The sequence below is a fragment of the Pinus tabuliformis genome, chromosome 3_2, assembly GCF_031772625.1.
Source record: "Pinus tabuliformis cultivar Carrire ecotype Pingquan chromosome 3_2, CPIR1, whole genome shotgun sequence".
In the NCBI taxonomy this organism is placed as follows: domain Eukaryota; kingdom Viridiplantae; phylum Streptophyta; class Pinopsida; order Pinales; family Pinaceae; genus Pinus; species Pinus tabuliformis.
Window position 1 is genome coordinate 577,655,161 of NC_142302.1, and position 22,258 is coordinate 577,677,418.

The 22,258-nt window shown below is 33.6% G+C and overlaps 1 long non-coding RNA gene across 14 annotated transcripts; it reads right to left on the reverse strand.

Moving 5' to 3' along the window:
- Window positions 1-682: 682 nt before the first annotated feature.
- Window positions 683-8,334, reverse strand: LOC149181863 (uncharacterized). Of its 14 annotated transcripts, none has more exons than XR_016257038.1 (7): window positions 7,917-8,334; window positions 7,564-7,663; window positions 5,928-6,003; window positions 5,289-5,586; window positions 4,141-4,203; window positions 2,359-2,458; window positions 683-1,102 (listed from the first exon to the last, which is right to left on the reverse strand). It is a non-coding gene; the product is annotated as an uncharacterized LOC149181863 (long non-coding RNA). The 14 variants fall into 14 exon arrangements; XR_016257045.1 differs by having other exon boundaries at window positions 686-1,102; window positions 5,928-5,990; XR_016257037.1 differs by lacking the exon at window positions 5,289-5,586 and having other exon boundaries at window positions 687-1,102.
- Between the last annotated feature and the right edge of the window lie 13,924 nt (window positions 8,335-22,258).

Consider the following 22,258-nt stretch of genomic DNA (forward strand, 5'->3'; position numbering starts at 1 on the left):
GTACTCAACATAATGGGCTTCTGTTGGAATTAACTTCGTTTACAGCTGTCAGCATTAGAGTTATGAGGGAGGGGGTGCGATTGCGAAAGGAATTTGTGAACGGAGTTATGAGGGAGGGGGTGCGATTGCGAAAGGAATTTGTGAACGGTCTTATCCAGGATGATAGTGAGTAATGAGGTGATTTAGCTAGCCGATATCCCACGCTATCCAGGGTATGACAGGTTATGGGCACAGGTACCTGAGTATGATCTGAGTATGATACCTAGTACGGGTACGTAAATCAGACCCTGTGGTACACATTCCCTACCATAGATCATAACTTGAAAGATGCAGAGAGACCAGTGCCTCCATATGTGTCGGATTACAGCATTTATTGAATCAGACAAAGGAATTAAATCTTTGAAGCTCTAGAGTTCAGTAGAAAAATGGTCACTGAGGATACTGGAATTTACAAGCAAGAAACTAACTATAATTATTGCATAATCACAAAATTAATTAAGAAACATTTATACCTTCTAATGGAAACTCACAAAATTTCTTGACTAAAATCAAAATAATGAACAGGTTGAGTGAATAGTAAAGATTGTATCGATTGCCTATTCACGAGACTTATCTCTGTGTTCACGAGAATAGAATGCGCAAGGGCAGTAACATAAATCCATGAAAAAGTTAAGGCATGAAACCATAAATGTATTCAATAAGTATGATGATACAATATACATAATGAGAGGCTATCTATATAGTACAGATGCCTCAGCCGTCTATATAATTATGGCTAATCATAAATAATGACCATATCATACGTCCATTATGATATAGCAAACCATATCACATAATGCCAAAAACCCATTGAGATTTTCAATCAGCAGTGTCACATCCTGCACATTGGTTCTGGGAGCTCAATTTGAGACTAGAGAATTCTCAATGTCAATTACAAAGCGATATTTCACATCTTTGTTAATCATTCGTTCTAAGGCCTCATTAATATACTGGATTGGAATGACTTCAATGTTTGGATATACTCTTTCCTTTGCACAAAAATCAAGCATTTCTTGAATGTCTTTGGTGCCACCTGTTACACTCCCTGCAATCGATTTCATGCCTGCATGCAGAAACTCAAGTATGGATGTTATACTTAGTGATTCAGAAGATAGACGAGAATTGTGCAAATAACACATTTATTTTTCCATCAACTACAACTGTATCAGTCTACTTATCAGATTTTTACTTTTATCCTCAGATGATGCACCTTCAGGTTTTTTGGTAAAACACATAATGCACATATAAATTTATGTTACCTTAAACCTAACACGTTTAGCATTTAAATAATGAATATATCTAACTTATAAATCATTGCTGTCATAGGCAACACGTGGTTCTTATGGTCTGTAGTATATTACAAGTTCCATTCTACAAAAAATACTGCATGGATCTTGGTGCCACACACATACGCCTAGTGACTTGAAACCAGAGAACTCTTAAGAAATGAAATATAGTGACTTGAAACCAGAGAACTCTTAAGAAATGAAATACAGTACAGTTGATGAATCTTTCCTCTTTACAAAATAAAAATATATATGTATGGCATGGACTACTATTTTAGGAAAAAACTGTAATTTATTAATAACCCTTGTAAATTTGGCAAGCATGGTAAACCTGGGCTCTATCTTCCATAAATGTATTTTAGAAAACCTTGGCCAATTGGTGAACTTAATTTGTTAACAAAGGTAGAAAGATAACCGATTGGCAAAGAATGGCACACATTGTTAAAACTTACACCCAGAAAATAAAACTTACCCTGATGGATTAGCATAAATCTGAATCAAGAGAGATAGGTACAGACTTCAACTTATTTTTTGTCTGTACATATTTGCATCTATGAAACTTCAAAGCAAAATGATTTTTGTGAGCTTATGGGAAATTGGCTTATTCAGCAAGGGAAGAGATGGGATTCGCCATTCAATTATTTTATTCCGTGTCACTGAAGCGAAACGTACATTCGCAGACGATTTATACTAGTGCATCCTTCTGGTTTTTTGAAATTAAAGAAATTGGGAATCATACATAACCAGTTTTAATGTTATGTATCATAAGTTTTAATGCGCTTGCTAAATAGTATTCCTTTCAAATATTGTTCACTTACATAATATTCTCTGATATGCAGATTTATTTGCTAAATCCTTCTCTGCAAGCATGCTACTGAAGTATATTTCGTCATGAACAGAATCAAGGAAGTGTAGGGTAAATCATAGAGTCAAAAGGCGCGACAATTTATTACATGCAGGCTAACAATTCCCTGATACATCCTTCAAATCTTACAATAATCCAGACCTTCATGCAGTAGAAAAGGAGTTATACCTTGGTTCCTTGTGTGAAGTTCGTACTGCATCAAAACCATGGCAGTTTTGGATGATCATGTTAAAGAATGGGAACTTTGATACAGAATCAGCTTTATGTCCTGCAAACGGTAAAAAGAGAGGTCCTTTTAGAAAACCTAAAAAATTCCCCTGTTTCGGCAAAGGCTGCATGAACCAGCCTCTTGTGTATCATAATCCATCAAAGCTTCAATCAACAGGCAAATTGAAAGGAAAATTCTATGGATCATATGATTTCGATGCTGATTTCAAATCAGGTAGACAAAAAAATGTCTCTTATTATTCGGTGGTATGGGAGAAGAATCCTAAAACAGGGAGTTGGGTATTTCACCATACATTAAGAACTTCAAAGAAATATCCATGGTTGATGATTGGTAAGTGTGTGGGCTCTCTTAGCAACCGCACACCTGAGAAACTCATAAAAATGCTACATCTAGAGATCTAAGTATGATGCTATCAACAATTCCAGCAAAGCATATGCAGAGCTTACTACAAGTTGAAGTTAGGCTAAGATTAACTTCACCTCATCTACATTCCCAAATTTGCAGCAGGTTCAGTGACCCCTATCGTTAATACGTTCCCTTTCTACGGTGTGAAGACAAAAATGATATACATATTACAGACCTATCAATTCCTAGAAATCTTCTTGATTTCAGATTAAATTGAGTGTTGGGATGGCACTATAATTCATAATACAATACAAACATATCCAGATTATTGAAGCAATCTGTCAGATACTTCGAAGAGAACAGCTCAGCAGAAAAATTGCATATTCAAAAGCTACAAAGCCAACAGTCGGGACTCTGGAATGCTTCTGAAAAAAGTGCAATGCTGTTACTCAGAATCCAGTAGTCATGGCAATGAAAAAGTAACAAACAAATTTAAAAGACAGAAGGCATGCTCTGTTTGAGACAGACCACTTCCAAATAACTTGCCTTGCATCACCAGGGCCAACCTACTCCGCTCAGGGAAGGTCCTGATCAACCCTTTCATTAGGTGGGTTTGGATAATCTTACCTTCATTACTAAGGGAGAAGGATAGGTTATAACCTTTATCTGGGACATTTACAGCAAAAATATTCAAGTACTTCTATATCAAGCAGTCACGGATCAGGACTGGAATCTACCTCATGTATACATTTGATCAAGATCATCCAGTTGGTTAATCCGATTTTCACCTTTACTCTCTTTTCATTATGAAGAGGGTTCCCGGTAAAGAAATCCAACAGGGAATCTTGAATGGAAAGCTCAACTTCCCCCGTCTTGAGTTAAAAGCCAGCCACAATTCCTGCCCCAAGAGTATTCCAAGGATGCCTTGTGGATTTGATTTTGATTTTGAGATGGCAAAGTTCAGGGCTGAAATGTAATTCCATGCTTATTAGGCACCCAGATTGTCACCATGGCTTGAGAGGTCTGTGCCGGTTCCTTAAGAAAAACCAGGGAAATAGTCTATTCAACTTACAACACCAGTTTGCAAATACTAAACAATATACAGATTGCACACACAAACACAGCTACACTATCCTGCAAATGAAATATCAAGGTACACAGTCATCATTCTTCCCTCGACCTCTCGCTGACACAACTATATCTCAATGCCCTTAAACATGAGCAATACGCCACAGACTAACACCCAAATGGCAAATACGAGTTGATATTTCTTTGTAGACCATGTCTGTTGTGAGTTCCACAAATTTAGGAGTTACAAACAAAATAGGGTTCATTACATATATGTCACGATTCAGAAAAAATCTTACAACACTTACAAATCTTGAAGGCCCAACGTTCATAACTTCTTTAAAGTCATCCCGAGTAATGTTCCCCTTCATCTGGATATTAGAGCAACCAAACAAACGGTCAACTGAAAGGCATAGGCAACCAATGTATGCATATATATATATATGGGCAACCAATCTAATGAACCAATTACAGAAAGTTCTGAAAAGGTAAATTCATTCTGTAATCTCTAAATTGAATGAAAATAAGATAATAGGCATCTTTCTCTAAAAAAAAAAAGATAATAGGCATCTAATCCAATGATTCAGTTGCAGGGCCATAGATGCAATCACCAGATTGAATGAAAATAAGATAATGGATATCCAATCCGATGATGAAATTGCATACCCATAGATGTACTGACCAGCTTGAATCAAAATAAGAAAATCAGCATCTAGTCCAATGATTCAGTCACAGATTCACAGATGCAATCACCAGATTGAATCAAGATAAGGTCGTGGCCATCTTATCCAATGATTCAATCGCAGACGGTACACCCACAGATTCAATCACTAGCTGGATTCAACATAAGACAATAAACATCTACTATAATGTTTCTATTATTGGGCCGCAGATCGCCAGTTTGAATCAAGATAAGATGATGGCCATCCACTCCAAAGAATCAAAGCCAGACCCATGAATACAATCACCACTCGACTGGAAAATAAATGTGCATTTAGTCCAAGGATTCAATTACAGACACCCGAATGCAGTGACCAGTAGAATCAAAGTACGACAATGGGCATCTAGTCCAATGATTGATTACAGACCCATAAATGCAATAAGCAACTTGAATTAAAATAAGATAACAAGCAACAGTCCCGAGATTCAATTACAAACTACTATATATGTATGGCATGGACTACTATTTTAGGAAAAAACTGTAATTTATTAATAACCCTTGTAAATTTGGCAAGCATGGTAAACCTGGGCTCTATCTTCCATAAATGTATTTTAGAAAACCTTGGCCAATTGGTGAACTTAATTTGTTAACAAAGGTAGAAAGATAACCGATTGGCAAAGAATGGCACACATTGTTAAAACTTACACCCAGAAAATAAAACTTAACCTGATGGATACAGCAAAAATATTCAAGTACTTCTATATCAAGCAGTCACGGATCAGGACTGGAATCTACCTCATGTATACATTTGATCAAGATCATCCAGTTGGTTAATCCGATTTTCACCTTTACTCTCTTTTCATTATGAAGAGGGTTCCCGGTAAAGAAATCCAACAGGGAATCTTGAATGGAAAGCTCAACTTCCCCCGTCTTGAGTTAAAAGCCAGCCACAATTCCTGCCCCAAGAGTATTCCAAGGATGCCTTGTGGATTTGATTTTGATTTTGAGATGGCAAAGTTCAGGGCTGAAATGTAATTCCATGCTTATTAGGCACCCAGATTGTCACCATGGCTTGAGAGGTCTGTGCCGGTTCCTTAAGAAAAACCAGGGAAATAGTCTATTCAACTTACAACACCAGTTTGCAAATACTAAACAATATACAGATTGCACACACAAACACAGCTACACTATCCTGCAAATGAAATATCAAGGTACACAGTCATCATTCTTCCCTCGACCTCTCGCTGACACAACTATATCTCAATGCCCTTAAACATGAGCAATACGCCACAGACTAACACCCAAATGGCAAATACGAGTTGATATTTCTTTGTAGACCATGTCTGTTGTGAGTTCCACAAATTTAGGAGTTACAAACAAAATAGGGTTCATTACATATATGTCACGATTCAGAAAAAATCTTACAACACTTACAAATCTTGAAGGCCCAACGTTCATAACTTCTTTAAAGTCATCCCGAGTAATGTTCCCCTTCATCTGGATATTAGAGCAACCAAACAAACGGTCAACTGAAAGGCATAGGCAACCAATGTATGCATATATATATATGGGCAACCAATCTAATGAACCAATTACAGAAAGTTCTGAAAAGGTAAATTCATTCTGTAATCTCTAAATTGAATGAAAATAAGATAATAGGCATCTTTCTCTAAAAAAAAAAGATAATAGGCATCTAATCCAATGATTCAGTTGCAGGGCCATAGATGCAATCACCAGATTGAATGAAAATAAGATAATGGATATCCAATCCGATGATGAAATTGCATACCCATAGATGTACTGACCAGCTTGAATCAAAATAAGAAAATCAGCATCTAGTCCAATGATTCAGTCACAGATTCACAGATGCAATCACCAGATTGAATCAAGATAAGGTCGTGGCCATCTTATCCAATGATTCAATCGCAGACGGTACACCCACAGATTCAATCACTAGCTGGATTCAACATAAGACAATAAACATCTACTATAATGTTTCTATTATTGGGCCGCAGATCGCCAGTTTGAATCAAGATAAGATGATGGCCATCCACTCCAAAGAATCAAAGCCAGACCCATGAATACAATCACCACTCGACTGGAAAATAAATGTGCATTTAGTCCAAGGATTAAATTACAGACACCCGAATGCAGTGACCAGTAGAATCAAAGTACGACAATGGGCATCTAGTCCAATGATTGATTACAGACCCATAAATGCAATAAGCAACTTGAATTAAAATAAGATAACAAGCAACAGTCCCGAGATTCAATTACAAACTACTATATATGTATGGCATGGACTACTATTTTAGGAAAAAACTGTAATTTATTAATAACCCTTGTAAATTTGGCAAGCATGGTAAACCTGGGCTCTATCTTCCATAAATGTATTTTAGAAAACCTTGGCCAATTGGTGAACTTAATTTGTTAACAAAGGTAGAAAGATAACCGATTGGCAAAGAATGGCACACATTGTTAAAACTTACACCCAGAAAATAAAACTTAACCTGATGGATTAGCATAAATCTGAATCAAGAGAGATAGGTACAGACTTCAACTTATTTTTTGTCTGTACATATTTGCATCTATGAAACTTCAAAGCAAAATGATTTTTGTGAGCTTATGGGAAATTGGCTTATTCAGCAAGGGAAGAGATGGGATTCGCCATTCAATTATTTTATTCCGTGTCACTGAAGCGAAACGTACATTCGCAGACGATTTATACTAGTGCATCCTTCTGGTTTTTTGAAATTAAAGAAATTGGGAATCATACATAACCAGTTTTAATGTTATGTATCATAAGTTTTAATGCGCTTGCTAAATAGTATTCCTTTCAAATATTGTTCATTTACATAATATTCTCTGATATGCAGATTTATTTGCTAAATCCTTCTCTGCAAGCATGCTACTGATGTATATTTCGTCATGAACAGAATCAAGGAAGTGTAGGGTAAATCATAGAGTCAAAAGGCGCGACAATTTATTACATGCAGGCCAACAATTCCCTGATACATCCTTCAAATCTTACAATAATCCAGACCTTCATGCAGTAGAAAAGGAGTTATACCTTGGTTCCTTGTGTGAAGTTCGTACTGCATCAAAACCATGGCAGTTTTGGATGATCATGTTAAAGAATGGGAACTTTGATACAGAAGCAGCTTTATGTCCTGCAAACGGTAAAAAGAGAGGTCCTTTTAGAAAACCTAAAAAATTCCCCTGTTTCGGCAAAGGCTGCATGAACCAGCCTCTTGTGTATCATAATCCATCAAAGCTTCAATCAACAGGCAAATTGAAAGGAAAATTCTGTGGATCATATGATTTCGATGCTGATTTCAAATCAGGTAGACAAAAAAATGTCTCTTATTATTCGGTGGTATGGGAGAAGAATCCTAAAACAGGGAGTTGGGTATTTCACCATACATTAAGAACTTCAAAGAAATATCCATGGTTGATGCTGTATCTGCGTGCTGATGCTACTCGTGGCTACTCTGGAGGATATCATTATGAAACTCGGGGGATGATGAAGAAGCTTCCTGAGTCACCAAATTTTAAGGTGCGGTTGGAGAAACTGCAGCAGCAATGGCTGCCGCATCCATCGTTTTCTGAACATCCGACTTCTCTTATTCTCAAAGTCTTTTCAAACTGCAACTCAGGGAAATTAAAACATGGGCGACTAATAAGCATCTAATGACCGCCATTGCCATGAGCGAGAACCGCGTTTCAGTTTCCCGAACCGTTTGCTTCATGAACCGTTTTTTGATCAACGATCAACTTTTGTTCAATCGTCTAACACCATAAATCTACGGTGAATAATAGGACAGGGCGACGGCTGGGGCAATTCGTTTCAAGGGGAACGCCTTACGGCGTAATAATCATAAGAAGAGAAAACTGAAACTGAAAAAACAATATCTTAGGAAATCTTACATACCATGGATAGGTGGGTGGGTTGTCTTGTTTCTAAGATAAAAAGAGATATTAGGAATATGTTGTGGGGTGTATTGTTGTAATAAAAGATTCCACTAAACCATGGTTCATTATTCATAACACCTCAGAGAGAGAAAAATATATTATCTAATAGAATATTACCATGTTCCTAGTCTACCACAATTTAACAATCGATGGAACTGAAACTAGATGGAGTCTAGAGTAATACATTAAAAGGTGTATATGACAACAATGAACCAATTTTATACTTGGGTTAATTTCTTTTTAATGTGGTTTGGTTTGTGTAACATTGATTCTTTTTTTCTTGTCCATAATTTCCCCACAGTAACACGCCTCGGTTTGGCATTGGAATGAAAGGGTCCAACAAAAATTCAGGTATTATATTTTTGTTCTATTCCCTGCATTTCCAATGTCCGTGGTGATGATTAAGAGAAGGATTTTCTTTAAAATCTTCAGTATGCACAATTTTTATGGTTCACATGATTAGGGCGTCGGCTATAGTGTGTCTTTCCTTTTAATTTATTTTGGGAGAAAATGCCTCTAATATTTGCATTCTAAAGTTTCCGGTTATTATGGCATAGGAAGGAAAATTAGTGAAGAAATTCAATCGCAAGTATACTCCTTTCCTTATATTTTACTCACCTCTGAAGAATATACATTTCTTTTTTCCATTTTCGATTAACTTTTCTTTTACCATGTTTTCACTCGCAGGTATGTGGAAGTGTCGTTTGTTTTTTTTTCCTACACCTACAAGATTCTTAAGTCTCTAACTCAAGCTTCTAGAAAGAAAATTTGGTCCCTGTAGGATCCCTCATACGACGGTTGAGACGCTCAATGCACCATGAACCAAGAGCTTAAAATTTTACTCTGCTTGGATCTATGTAATTTTTTTTCTATTTTGAGAGCTTGTACTCTTGCGTCCCTTACATCTCGCAGTAAAGAAGTGGAAATCATTACTTAAATGTATATTGGTTCCTTTATTTTCGGCTGTAACTCCATTCGCGACGGCCTGAGACCGTGACTTGTAACTTATTCTTGGATAACACAGGTGACAATTCCCTAAGGGGACCAAACCTTTAAATATTTTTAATACAATGCATTTTGTTTGGATAATGGTTTTCTATTAAGAGCGTGCTGGTGTATTTATTTTTCATCTAATTTATATTCCGTCTAGAAGTTCAATATGTGATTCTGTTACAGAGAGGAAGATTATATATTTTCTTTTATTTCCACTAAACTCGAAATTTTCTAATGCATCACTGTATTTTCTTTTAGTCATGGTTTAAGAGTATTTCTGGGTTACCAAAGCTCTTGAAGCACATACTTGTTCTTTCTCTGAAATTTCATTTTCGTATTGAATATAAATGCTTCAGAATCTTGTAGTTAACAATATTCATTCTCTGAGATAGGTATTGTTGGTCGCCTAGAATTCCTTAAGGAAAAATAATGATATAGTTCATGTGACCTATCTCCTAAACCCTGAATAACTTCTGGCACTAGTCTTAATTTCAAACTCACACGTTTCTCTTTCTGGCGAAGTATGTTCCCTTCCAATATCAACCCTAGTTCTGGTTAATTTCTATAAATAACTTATTTCCAATTCAGGTTATAATATAGATAATACCCCTTTCTATGGAAAATAGGGTCATATTCTATTTAGATACCCTATTCCTATTTTCGACCTTCTCCCCCATTGGATCTGGTTGTGAAGATTTCTAACATACTTATGGTAGTGGTTCCCTCCATTGTTGGGTGAACTGAGTCCTTTGATCTTGATTTTTATAAACAGTATAGCCTCATCAGGCAAACACTACATTCTCATGGTGTGGCTATAGCTTAAATATTTATACTAGAATCCTCCTCTGTTCACTCCTGAAGAATCTAAATTTGTTCTATGCCACCATATAAAGTGTTTATACATTAATTAAATATATATTCTAACCTTGTTTCACCAAGGCTATAAACCACTAGCTCCTACTTAACCCACCACACCTAGAGACGGTTCCTAACTATGATTATTAAATGTAACAGATATTTAATAAAAATAATTCAGCAAAATCCCAGATTATGTGAGATATATTCATCTTTTAATCCAGGTAATTTGTCACAGAAACCACTTTTTGTTGCATGCATATGAAGATGCTAACATCAACATAAATGATCACATAAATGATGATTAGTGTATATGCAACAACTTTTAAAAGTAATTGAATTTAACATAGTGTCTTTCCATTCCTCAACTACTGGTTTACATGTTCAATCAATTTCATACGATACACATGGACAAAATCTGTGTATAAAAGAAACACGAATCAATGGATTTGGTCACTTACTATATACTCTTTAGCTACTTCCATTCACATATTGAATTAAACCCTCCTACTACACATGGACAAAATCTGTGTATAAAAGAAACACGAATCAATGGATTTTGTCACTTACTATATACTCTTTAGCTACTTCCATTCACATATTGAATTAAACCCTCCTACTACACATGCAGACAATTTACATATAACTAGTGAACAAATTTTTTAACTATGTACTAATTGGAAAACCGCTTGGGGACTACCACTTTCCGCCTAACCATAAACTGTCACCATCGGCTCCCCTCGCTTTGAGATGTTATTGCCATGGAATCAACAAGCTCTTTGATCCCTTCAACAGGTATTTTATACCTTTTGTTCCATAACACATTTTGCCCTTATACCTTTTGTTCCATAACACATTTTTGCCCCCGAGCGATGTCCCACTTTTGTGGTTCTGAAAAATCCACTTGGGATTTTTTTTTAATGTCGACTTTTCTTTCCCATGGTGCTTTATTCTTATCCTTTCTTAGCATATTTGTCCAGCTAAGGGATTTAATGAATCATTTTCTCCTATCCATTAAATTAAATCTTATCTAGGAGTTTTTATGATGGAAGAGTTATCTCAATCTCATCCACTAATGAAATCTTTGTTTTTTTTGACAAGAATTTCTTACTCAAGTTTCTCATTCCCAAATAATTCCAACCCTTTTATTTATTAACAAAAATTACTTATTATATAAACACTTTACTGTGTTTCTTTCACTAAATAAATCATGGCTTTTCCACCATTCAGTCTAAAAAAGAAACCATCATTATAGAAACACGGGTATTACAAATTCCATTATACACATAAAAAAATTACATCATTTAAAATTTAAATCTAAAAGCGTTATATATACATGTTAGGTTAGTTGATGTCATTATATTTTATGTTTTATAAATATTTATATAATTTTGTTGGAATGGAATAACAATAATAGTTCATTATGTCATATTTATATAATTTTGTTACAATATAATAACATTAATATTTATATTGAGAAGAAAATATGCAACCATGTTTTTTTTTGTTAATCTAGCCATTCCAAACATTATTGATATCTTTATGCTTTTTTGAATTTTTTAGTTAACTTTATGGTTTCTCTACTTTGCGAGTACTGTGCCATAATGTTTTGTATAATGAATTCTTCATCGGTAAACCTTTCTACTTCACTCGTATTGTGCCATAATGTTTTGTATAATTAATTCTGGGTCAATCAACATTAAAATTTTTATATAGTCAATATATGGATATTTGGAAGAAATGACAATAACTTCCATATGGGTTGAGCTAGAACAAAATAATTTTGATATTATACATCTCGTATCTCTTAAAAAAACCAAACATAAACTATTTAGAAAGGAAAAAATAAAATTTATTTGTTGATAGAAAATCAGAGAGATGCACAAGAATGAAATCAAATCTCATTGATCAAATTGTTTGGACAACCAGTATATTATATAGGACCACATAGATAGATTCTAGGACAATCTAAATCCAAAGAATTCGGATCACCAACTCACAACACAAACTACAAAGACACAACTCGTGACAGATAGACTCAAACACTAACTACGAGAACATAGCTCATCAAATTTATCTAGACATATCATTTCTACATTATTCCAACAACCCCCCATTAATGGAGAAATGGATTTTCAACAATGCCTAGTTGTTGTCTGCATATTTCAAAGTTCATATTAACAAAAGGCTTGTTAAAGATGTCAACTACATTCTCACTTGTATTACAATAGACTAAAAGAATCTCATTTGATTGTATCTTTTCCCTTACAAAATTATGCTGGACTTTAATATGTTTAGTTTTGACATGATAAATTGGATTAGTTTCCAACTTCATGGAACTCTAGTTGTGACATTTAATGCTTGCTGGTCCTCTTTTCTTTTCTCCAACATCTTTAAGAATCCTCCTTAACCAAATAGCTTCACAAGTTGCATTGGTCAAGTATTTGTATTCAGCTTCGGTGGATGACAAAGAAAAAATTGGTTGTTTCTCGCTACTCCATGATATGATCCCAGATCCTAAATTGAATGCATATCCAAAGGATGATCTTCTATCATCAGGATTTCTAGCCCAATCTGAATCAGAAAAACCTACCAACTCAACATCAGATTCATCAGTATACAAAATACGAAAATAACATGTTCCCTTCCAATATCGAATGACTTTCTTTGCTACTTTACAATGGATTTCACAAGGATTAGACCTAAATTAGCTAAGGATGCTGACAAAATACACTATATCTGGCCTAGTAGTGGTGAGGTAGTTTAAACTTCCCACCAATTGATGATACAAAATTTCATTCACTTATTTAGATCCATCATCACTGTACAACTTGGAATTCTATTTGAAATGAGTAGACACGTTTACATTCAAACATATGAAATATTTCAAGGATTATCTTAGCAAATTTGATTTGTGTGATGATTTTCTTATCAGATTCCCTCCAAATTTCAAGACCCAAACAATAATTCAATTCACCAAGATCCTTCATTTCAAATACCTATGACAACTGAATTTTAATTTCTTCAATCAACCTGAGTGCATTTCCTATTATGATAAGATCGTCAACATTCAAAGATATCAAGACAATGTTCCCATATTCATAGCTCTTGATGTACATGTTAGGATCATTTTTTCTTCTCACAAAACCTTTGTCATAAAAGAATGAATAAATTTTCACATACCAAAATCTTGGTGCTTGTTGCAAACCATACAGAGGTTTCATTAATCTACAAACAAGATTCCCCTATCCCTCATTTACAAACCCTTCAGGCTGAATCAAATAAACTTGTTCTTTTAATTCACCATTCAAGAAAGCATATTTGACATATAAATGATGAATTTTCGATTTTTTTTTTGTAGCTAATGCAATCATGATTCTAATTGTATTCAATTTATCTATAGGTGCAAAAGTACCTTCATAATCAATGCTTTGTTTTTGTGAATAACCTTTTGCAACAAAACTAGCTTTATACTTATCAATACTACAATCAACATTAAACTTTGGCTTGAAAAACCATTTGCATCCTATGGGGACTTTATCTTTAGGAAATTCTGTTAATTCCCGTGTGTCATTATTCATTATAGAGTTGTATTCATCATTCATTTCATTTCTCCATTCTTTATATTCTTTAGCTTCTTCATAACTTGAGGGTTCTATAGCATTCATTAAATGAGACATTAATGCATTATCTTTATACCTTATAGGTGGTTGAATTTGACGTAATGACCTCCTTAGTGTTTTACTGCTTTCATCCTTCTTTCTACTTTGTGGAGTCTCTTGTTCTCTTCTTGCAGTGTCATGACTACTGGATAATTCCTCCTCTTGAACCTGTACCTGTTCCTGTCCCTGTTTTTGTACCTGTACTTGTTCCTGTTCAAAACTTGCTTCTGTTTTGACATAATCATCAATATCATGCCATACGCATTTGTTATTCATTTTATCATCTTCATCTACATTTTCATGAAACACCACATCCCTAATCTATGTGAAGTAGGATCAAACAACTTGTATGCCTTTTGATCATCACAATAAACAATGAATGTGAACTTAATTGATTTTTCATCAAGTTTTCTTCTTTCATGTTTTGGAATATGTGCAAATGCCTTGCATCCAAAATCTCTTCAATGATTCACTTTTGGTTTATATCCATAAAATGCTTCAAATGGTGTTTTTAGATCTAAAATTTTGGTTGGACTCCTATTTTTCAAATAAAAACGGTATTAATGGCTTCAACCCAAAAAGCATTATAGATATTTTTACCTTGAAGCATACTCTGTGCACATTCCACTAGTGTTCTATTTTTCCTCTCAACGACTCCATTTTGTTGAGGTGTATGAGGCACTGTAAATTGTTGTAGAATCCCATGACTTTTTCAATATTGACTAAAATCTATTGATTTGTATTCTTCCCCCTCATCAGATCTCAGAATTTAGATGTATTTCCTAGTTTGTTTTTCCACCATGTTTTTGAATTCCTTAAAGTACTCAAAAACATCACTTTTCTTTCTATTGAAATAGACTCAAGTGTATATAGATCTATCATCAACAAAACTAAGAAAGTACAATGCTCCTCCAAGAGTTCTAGTTTGCATAGGTCCAGATACATCCGTATGAGTTAATTCAAGTATTTCTCTTTGCCTTTTTTCTTCATGTATAGGAAATTCCTCTCTATGTTGCTAGCGAAATTCACATGCTTCACATTCAACATGATTATTCTTCATAGCAGGAAGACCTTCAACCATTGTTTTTCTTTGAATTAACATTAAATCATTGTGATTTAAATGACCATGCCTTTGATGCGATAACTTTTCCGTTGACATTGTTGTAGATGCCAATGCTTGATGCACTGTCCTGGTCACATCCAGCTTATACACGCCTCCAACTATGGTACCTGTGGAAATCACCTTGTAGCGATCTTGGATATCTTTAACAATGCACCGTGATTTGAAAAATGCCACCTTTAGATCTTTATCAACAATAGTAGAAACATAAATTAAATTCTTTTTGATACGAGGAACATAAATCACATCATGGATTTGTCTCTCTTTTCGATTAGGTAAAATCACACCTATTACTCCATATCCTTGAACTTGAAGGGATCTATTATCTCCTAGATAAACACATGTTCCATAAATTTTCTCATGATATTCATCAAACCAATCCTTATTACAAGACATATGGAGTGATGCACAAGAATTAATGAACCAATAATTCACATCATCGGTCTTAGTATACAATGCAACATCAGAAATAAACAATTTGCGAATTTTAAATCCATCATTGATTGAGGTGTCTTTGTCCATAAAATTCCCATTATTCCCTATGTTTCTATGTTTAGACTCATTATATTCCCTTTTATAGCAATCTTTAGCATGGTGTCCAGGTTTGCCAAAATAATAACAATCATCATTTCTCTTATCATGAACTGAAAATTTAGATTATGACATACCTTTCTGCTTTGCTTGAAAATTTCCTCCTTTCCTTTTGTCCCATGGCTTGCCTTTGTATGGCTGCTTACCCTTGACTACCAATGCCAAATCTAAACTGTTTGAGCCCAAATTGAAGTTTTTCATCCTATCTTCCTCTTGTAGAAGAATACCTATCAATTCATCAAAAGTAGGAGGATTCTCTCTAGATGAAAGACTTGAAACAAAAATTTGATAATGTTATACTAAGTTGTTTAATGTGATAGTGACCAAGTCATTATTGGACACCTTTTCACCAATGTCTCCTAACTTATCACTTAGCTCTTTGACATGGGAAATGAAATTGCTTATACTTTCATTGGCCTCCATTTTAATTGACAAAAGCTTGGTCTTCAAGAACAAAATCTGGTTAGTATTAGATGTTTCATACAAGATTTTTAGAACATCCGATGTTTCTTTGGATGTTTTACAATCCCTAATATGGGGAACGATGTTTTCCTTAACTGGAATTCGTAGAAACACCTTTTCTTTTGTTTCCCTTTTTTCCCAATCTAGAATACCTGCTGCAATAGTGGGTTTGGGCTCTGCCCCACACACTATGGGCCACAAATTATTTCCTCTAAAACTGTTAATACCTTGAATTTCCAATTTGCCTAATTTCCTCCATCAAGCCTTGTGGAATCATTCAAATAAGTTTCAGCCAAAAAAATTGACATAATGACAAAAAAATTGTCCCCACAATAAAATTCACGCAAGCCACCAGCTCCAAACCCAAAATTCATCAGATCTACATCCAAATGCATAGGATCTAAAAAAAAACTCAATTTTGTTTTAAATAATAAAAAACAAAACAAAATAATACTCCTTATTTCTCCTTTTTTACCAAACCCAATTTTAACTCTAAATACAAAATTGATATGAATTATTTTCACCCAAAAACATTTTACCATAAAAAATGTTCTAATCCCTTACGTCTCTGTATAAAAACTTGTGGGTCAAGGGTTTACAGAGGCTCCCTTTGACAAATCCTCAGTAGCTCACACTCAAATCATCTTTCAAACAGAGGGTACACAAAATGGCCATCATCCTCCACATGGCCACGACACCAGCAACTACATGCCCTTCTCTGCAATCAATGATCACATCTAGATCACACACAAACAATACACCACAACCAATCGCTACACTAGAATTATGCGATAACCTAAGTTTTCACTGTGATTCATTTCTTAACCAAAACACAATAAACCTTCAAGATCTGTCGAGAGAAAATATTTTAGTCTACACTGCCCTCAGCTCCAATATCATAATATAAAATCAGAGAGATGCACAGGAATAAAATCAAATCTCATTGATCAAACTGTTTGGACAACCAATACATTATATAGGCACACATATTCTAGGACAATATAGATCCAAATAATTCGGATCACAAACTCACAACACAAACTATGAAGACACAACTCATGACATATAGACTCAAGCACTAACTACGAGAACACAACTCATCAACTCTATCTGGACATATCATTTCTACATTATTCCAACATTTGTCATATATATAAAATACAAAATAAAAAGAATTAGGAGATATTTATCAATAGAATTTACACATAATTATAAATATTTGAATTTTCGACATATCAAATTTTAAAATTAATCTCAAAACTAATTTGAAAACTATCATTTATAGCTCAATATGAAGGAGATTTATAATCCCTTTTCTACTCAAAATTGAAATGACACTTGTGTCTTTTGAAATAAAAATACATCTTTTTCTAAATTAAATTAATGTTCGCTAAAATGGATATACATGTTTGATTAGTTTTAATTAAAATCATTAAAGCATTAATATTTGATGTTCAAGTGAAGTCATAAATAAAATACTACTATAAAAAATATGTTTATATATATATCTATATATATCTATATATATATATATATATATCTATATCTATATATCTATATCTATATCTATATATATCTATATCTATATCTATATATCTGTGTGTGTGAGATAAAATGGAGCTTGGTTACACTTTTTGGAAAGAGAGGGCATTTTTAGGTGGAAACAAAGATTGCTTGATCGAGCTCTAATACTCAATGGACCACTACGACTCGATCGAGCCATTTTTTGCTATTAAATTGTATGTCTGCGATCTGCGCTTGGCATTTGCACAAACTACGGGACATTTTAGAATTAAACCGAAAGTCTTTAGGAAGCTCAACTGATAGTATTGGAGCTCAATTGGGCAATTGGAGCATGGAGCTTTCAAACCAATCTCATCAATGGCCCTCCCAATGTCCCAGAAGCTCAAATGAATGTAGGCATTCTATCATTTTCATCCTTTTTATTTAATTTGTTTTTTCAAAATTAAATAATTAATTAAAAAAAAAACGCTTACCATACAAAAAACATGAAAACCACAAAAAAACCCTTCAAACCAATATTAGAAAACCACCAAAAAATCCTTCAAAACAATATTACAAAACTACAAAGCCAACCTAGAAAACCACAAAAAACCATAGGAAAAAATTAAAACCCTTCAAAACAACTTAGAAAACAACAAAAAATAACATAGAAAACTCTTTGAAACCACCACAAAAATTGTAACTTAGATTTTAAATTTTTTTCTTGCTTGCAATTTTTTGTTTATTAAATGCCTATTTTCTTATTTTTAATGGTAAAACATTATTTTCTAATTATTTTAGGTTTTAAATTTTTTATTTAGGAATTTTGTGAAATAATTTTTATTTTTTGTTATTTAAAATGTATTTTAAATTTCTAACAGATTTGATTCAAAATATACCCAAAAAACACTAAAACGGAAAACAACGAAACTATAACCAATAAAAAAATAAATTAGGAGTTTGAGATTGACATGATGAAAATAGTTGAACCTCTATTTATAAAATAAGAACTTTTATTTTATTTTATTATTTTAAATCAAAATTAATTTATACTTTAAATATTATTTTCATAATAAGTATAATACAATCAATTTGGAAATAAAATATTAATCTTTAAAACTAAGAATGTAAAAAAAAAATTGATATATATATATATATATATATATATATATAATGTTACAACATAATCATAACTATACACTTATATATATTTAACTATTATAACTTAGTTATAATATCACATAGTTATATATTAAAGTTCTATATATATTGTTTAAAACATAATATAATTCTATAATTATTTAGTTGATAGCATAGCTATATATATTTAACTATTATAACTTAGTTAACAATATATTATAGTTATATATATATTTTATAAGATAACATAGTTCTATCACTATTCAGTTCATGACATAAAGTTATTTAACATAACATAACATAGAACTCTATAATTATTTAACATGTATAACATAAAGTTATTTAATATCTCATGTAACATAACAATAACTAGAGAGTTCATAACATAATTATATAACCCGATATATAATTTAACTCTTATGACTATAACATCTCACACAAACACATATATATAAAACATAGTGTAACATGACATAACATAGTATAGTGTAACATGTATTGTGCATAACTATAAATAATATAACTATAACTATAACGTTTAACATAGATAACTATTTAAAACATAACACACACACAGACACACATAAGTTCATATTTCAACAATGCATCATTCATAGAATATTAAATCCATCATGAAAAGTGCATTTCGTCCGGTGAATAAAATCACTTAGACTCTTTTCTAATTTGTACCATATTGTTCTATTATGTAGTATGTTGTACAGGAAACATTGTCTTTATGTGCTTGCACCTATTAAGAACTTAAAGTCTATTGGAGTATTTGGTTGGCATGAAATTTTATTAGTTTTGTAAATAGGTTTATTTCAAAATTTTACATATATATTTACATATTTATGCACTATGAATAAAATGGATTATTTAGAAATAGGAAAAAGTGTGAAGGTAGATTTGATCACTTCTTTCAATTATGTTTACATGGAACTCAATACTTTCGTTGATAAATTATAAAAAAAATCGACTCTAAAGTTTAGTACTTCGGGCTAGATTAGTGTGCTTGAGTTTATAAATGGTTTTTTCGTCAACATTTTTTTCTTCGATTAGTTTATATATTTTATATGTAATACTTTAGTCAACATTTTTTGCTCAGATTATTTTATATGTATTATATCTAATACTTTAGTCAAAATTGTTTTCTCATATTAGTTTATATGTATTATATGTAATATGCAGTGGAATCTTATATACGCGCCCCAACTACAAACCTTCACAGTGCGGGGGATATTTTATACGTGGTCAGGATCGTAATAGATCACGTAGCCCATGCGGAGAGCATGTTGCACTCATAGATCCTGCCTTCAACGTCAATCATAGGGTCATAGGTAGTTTTGTTTCCTCTCTTGATGATCATGCTACCTGTAGTAGACCCTTATGTGTTTATGTCTTGAAATTTTCTTTAATTTTTAAATTTTCTTGAGCTGATGTGTCTGAATTTAATGCATATGTTATTATGATTATAACTTGTTTATTATAAATGTTAAATTATGTTTATGATTTATAGGCCCCTAGTAGGCCTAAGATGAGGATCAGAGTGCAACATCAATCCCTCTGTGGGACGATGCTACAAATCATTTCACATCGGAGGATGTTACAACCAGTCATACGTGGATCACAGAAGAGATATGTAACATCCCTGCAAATTCATTGACTAGTCGTAGTTTGTCTTTGATGTTGGATAACATCAATAAGATAATCGAGACATACTAGAGGCTAGGCATACATATCCACCTCCTACAGTCCATACAGAGGATTAGGAGGCATGAGGTTAGAGGCCCAAATACTTTGGAGGTGGTGAAAGAGGCCACCAAGAACATTGATGTTCATGGGGAGTTTTTTGGCATCCCCTTGGATTAGCCTACTAGATGTAGAGGTCTAATTCTATTGAAATATTTTAGGAATGTTGATGTAGGCCCTTTTGTGTATGATATATTCGTTGGAGTTTTTGGCTAGTTTCCCTACCATGAACAGGTCGCCATTTATTTTTCCAAGAACTTATATGGAGAGTTCTCATTACATATGAGCTCAAATTACACTAATACCGAATCTCATTATTATGGAATTGACATGGGATGTACCTATGATGGTGAGGGGGATTGTAGGGACCTTGGGCATGTACGACTACCTCCAAGATTATTTCCACTACTGTCTCAGAGCTTGGTATTACTAATAGAGCTAGAGGAGTTGTCTCAACTCAATGCTGAGAACAAGGAGACTATTTTAGATAACATGGGGGCATCATTGGTTAGAGAAAATGTTGCATTGGATGGAGATATTAGGAGACTACCACCAATGCCTCGTCATCCACTAATTCCTTTATATCATGATTCATTTCTCTCGAGTTTACCAATTGACCAACTTTTGACATATGCATGTATGTATTGTGATGTAATTCATGAGACTTGGAGGGTCTGCAACCCACATGACAAAAAACAAGTACATATATATATATATATATATATATATATATATATATGAAACGTTTGACTCTTATTGTCAAACTATGCATAATTATTTATATTAATTTCTAGTTCATATTATATTGCATATATGTTAATAAGTTCATGATAACATGTAGACTTATTTCCACTACTTTCTCAGAGCTTGGTATTACTAATAGAGCTAGAGGAGTTGTCTCAACTCAATGCTGAGAACAGGGAGACTATTTTAGATAACATGGGGGCATCATTGGTCAGAGAAAATGTTGCATTGGATGGAGATATTAGGAGACTACCACCAATGCCTCGTCATCCACTAATTCCTTTATATCATGATTCATTTCTCTCGAGTTTACCAATTGACCAGCTTTTGACATATGCATGTATGTATTGTGATGTAATTCATGAGACTTGGAGGGTCTGCAACCCACGTGACAAAAAACAAGTACATATATATATGAAACGTTTGACTCTTATTGTCAAATTATGCATAATTATTTATATTAATTTCAAGTTCATATTATATTGCATATATGTTAATAAGTTCATGATAGCATGTAGACACAACCTAGCTACATGGATGAGCTTACGAGGTCATCCAAGGAGGAAGTTGATCATACATGCCATCCTCGACTAGAGCATATTCACTTGGATTATCCTCCACCTCATAACACTAGTGTGATGGAGAGTCACTATGTACAACCACATGGACCAACATTTGAGGTAATAATTTTTTTTGTAAGATTTCAACATTTTCCTTTTTCAATTTACACATATATGCTAATTAATTTGTAGACTAATTATAGTTTTTCCTTGCCACTGTGTACATAGGCCCATGCATAGAGTATAGTTGATGCCACTGTTGTGCAGAAACATGAGTGGGGTACTGGGATTAGATGCACTAATGATATGGGTCCATTGATGCAGGCCTCAATCATTAAGCCATGGGTAGGGGAACACCAAACCCATATTCATGAGACCCCCATCCTATCAAAATTGCATTTGGACTTGACAGAG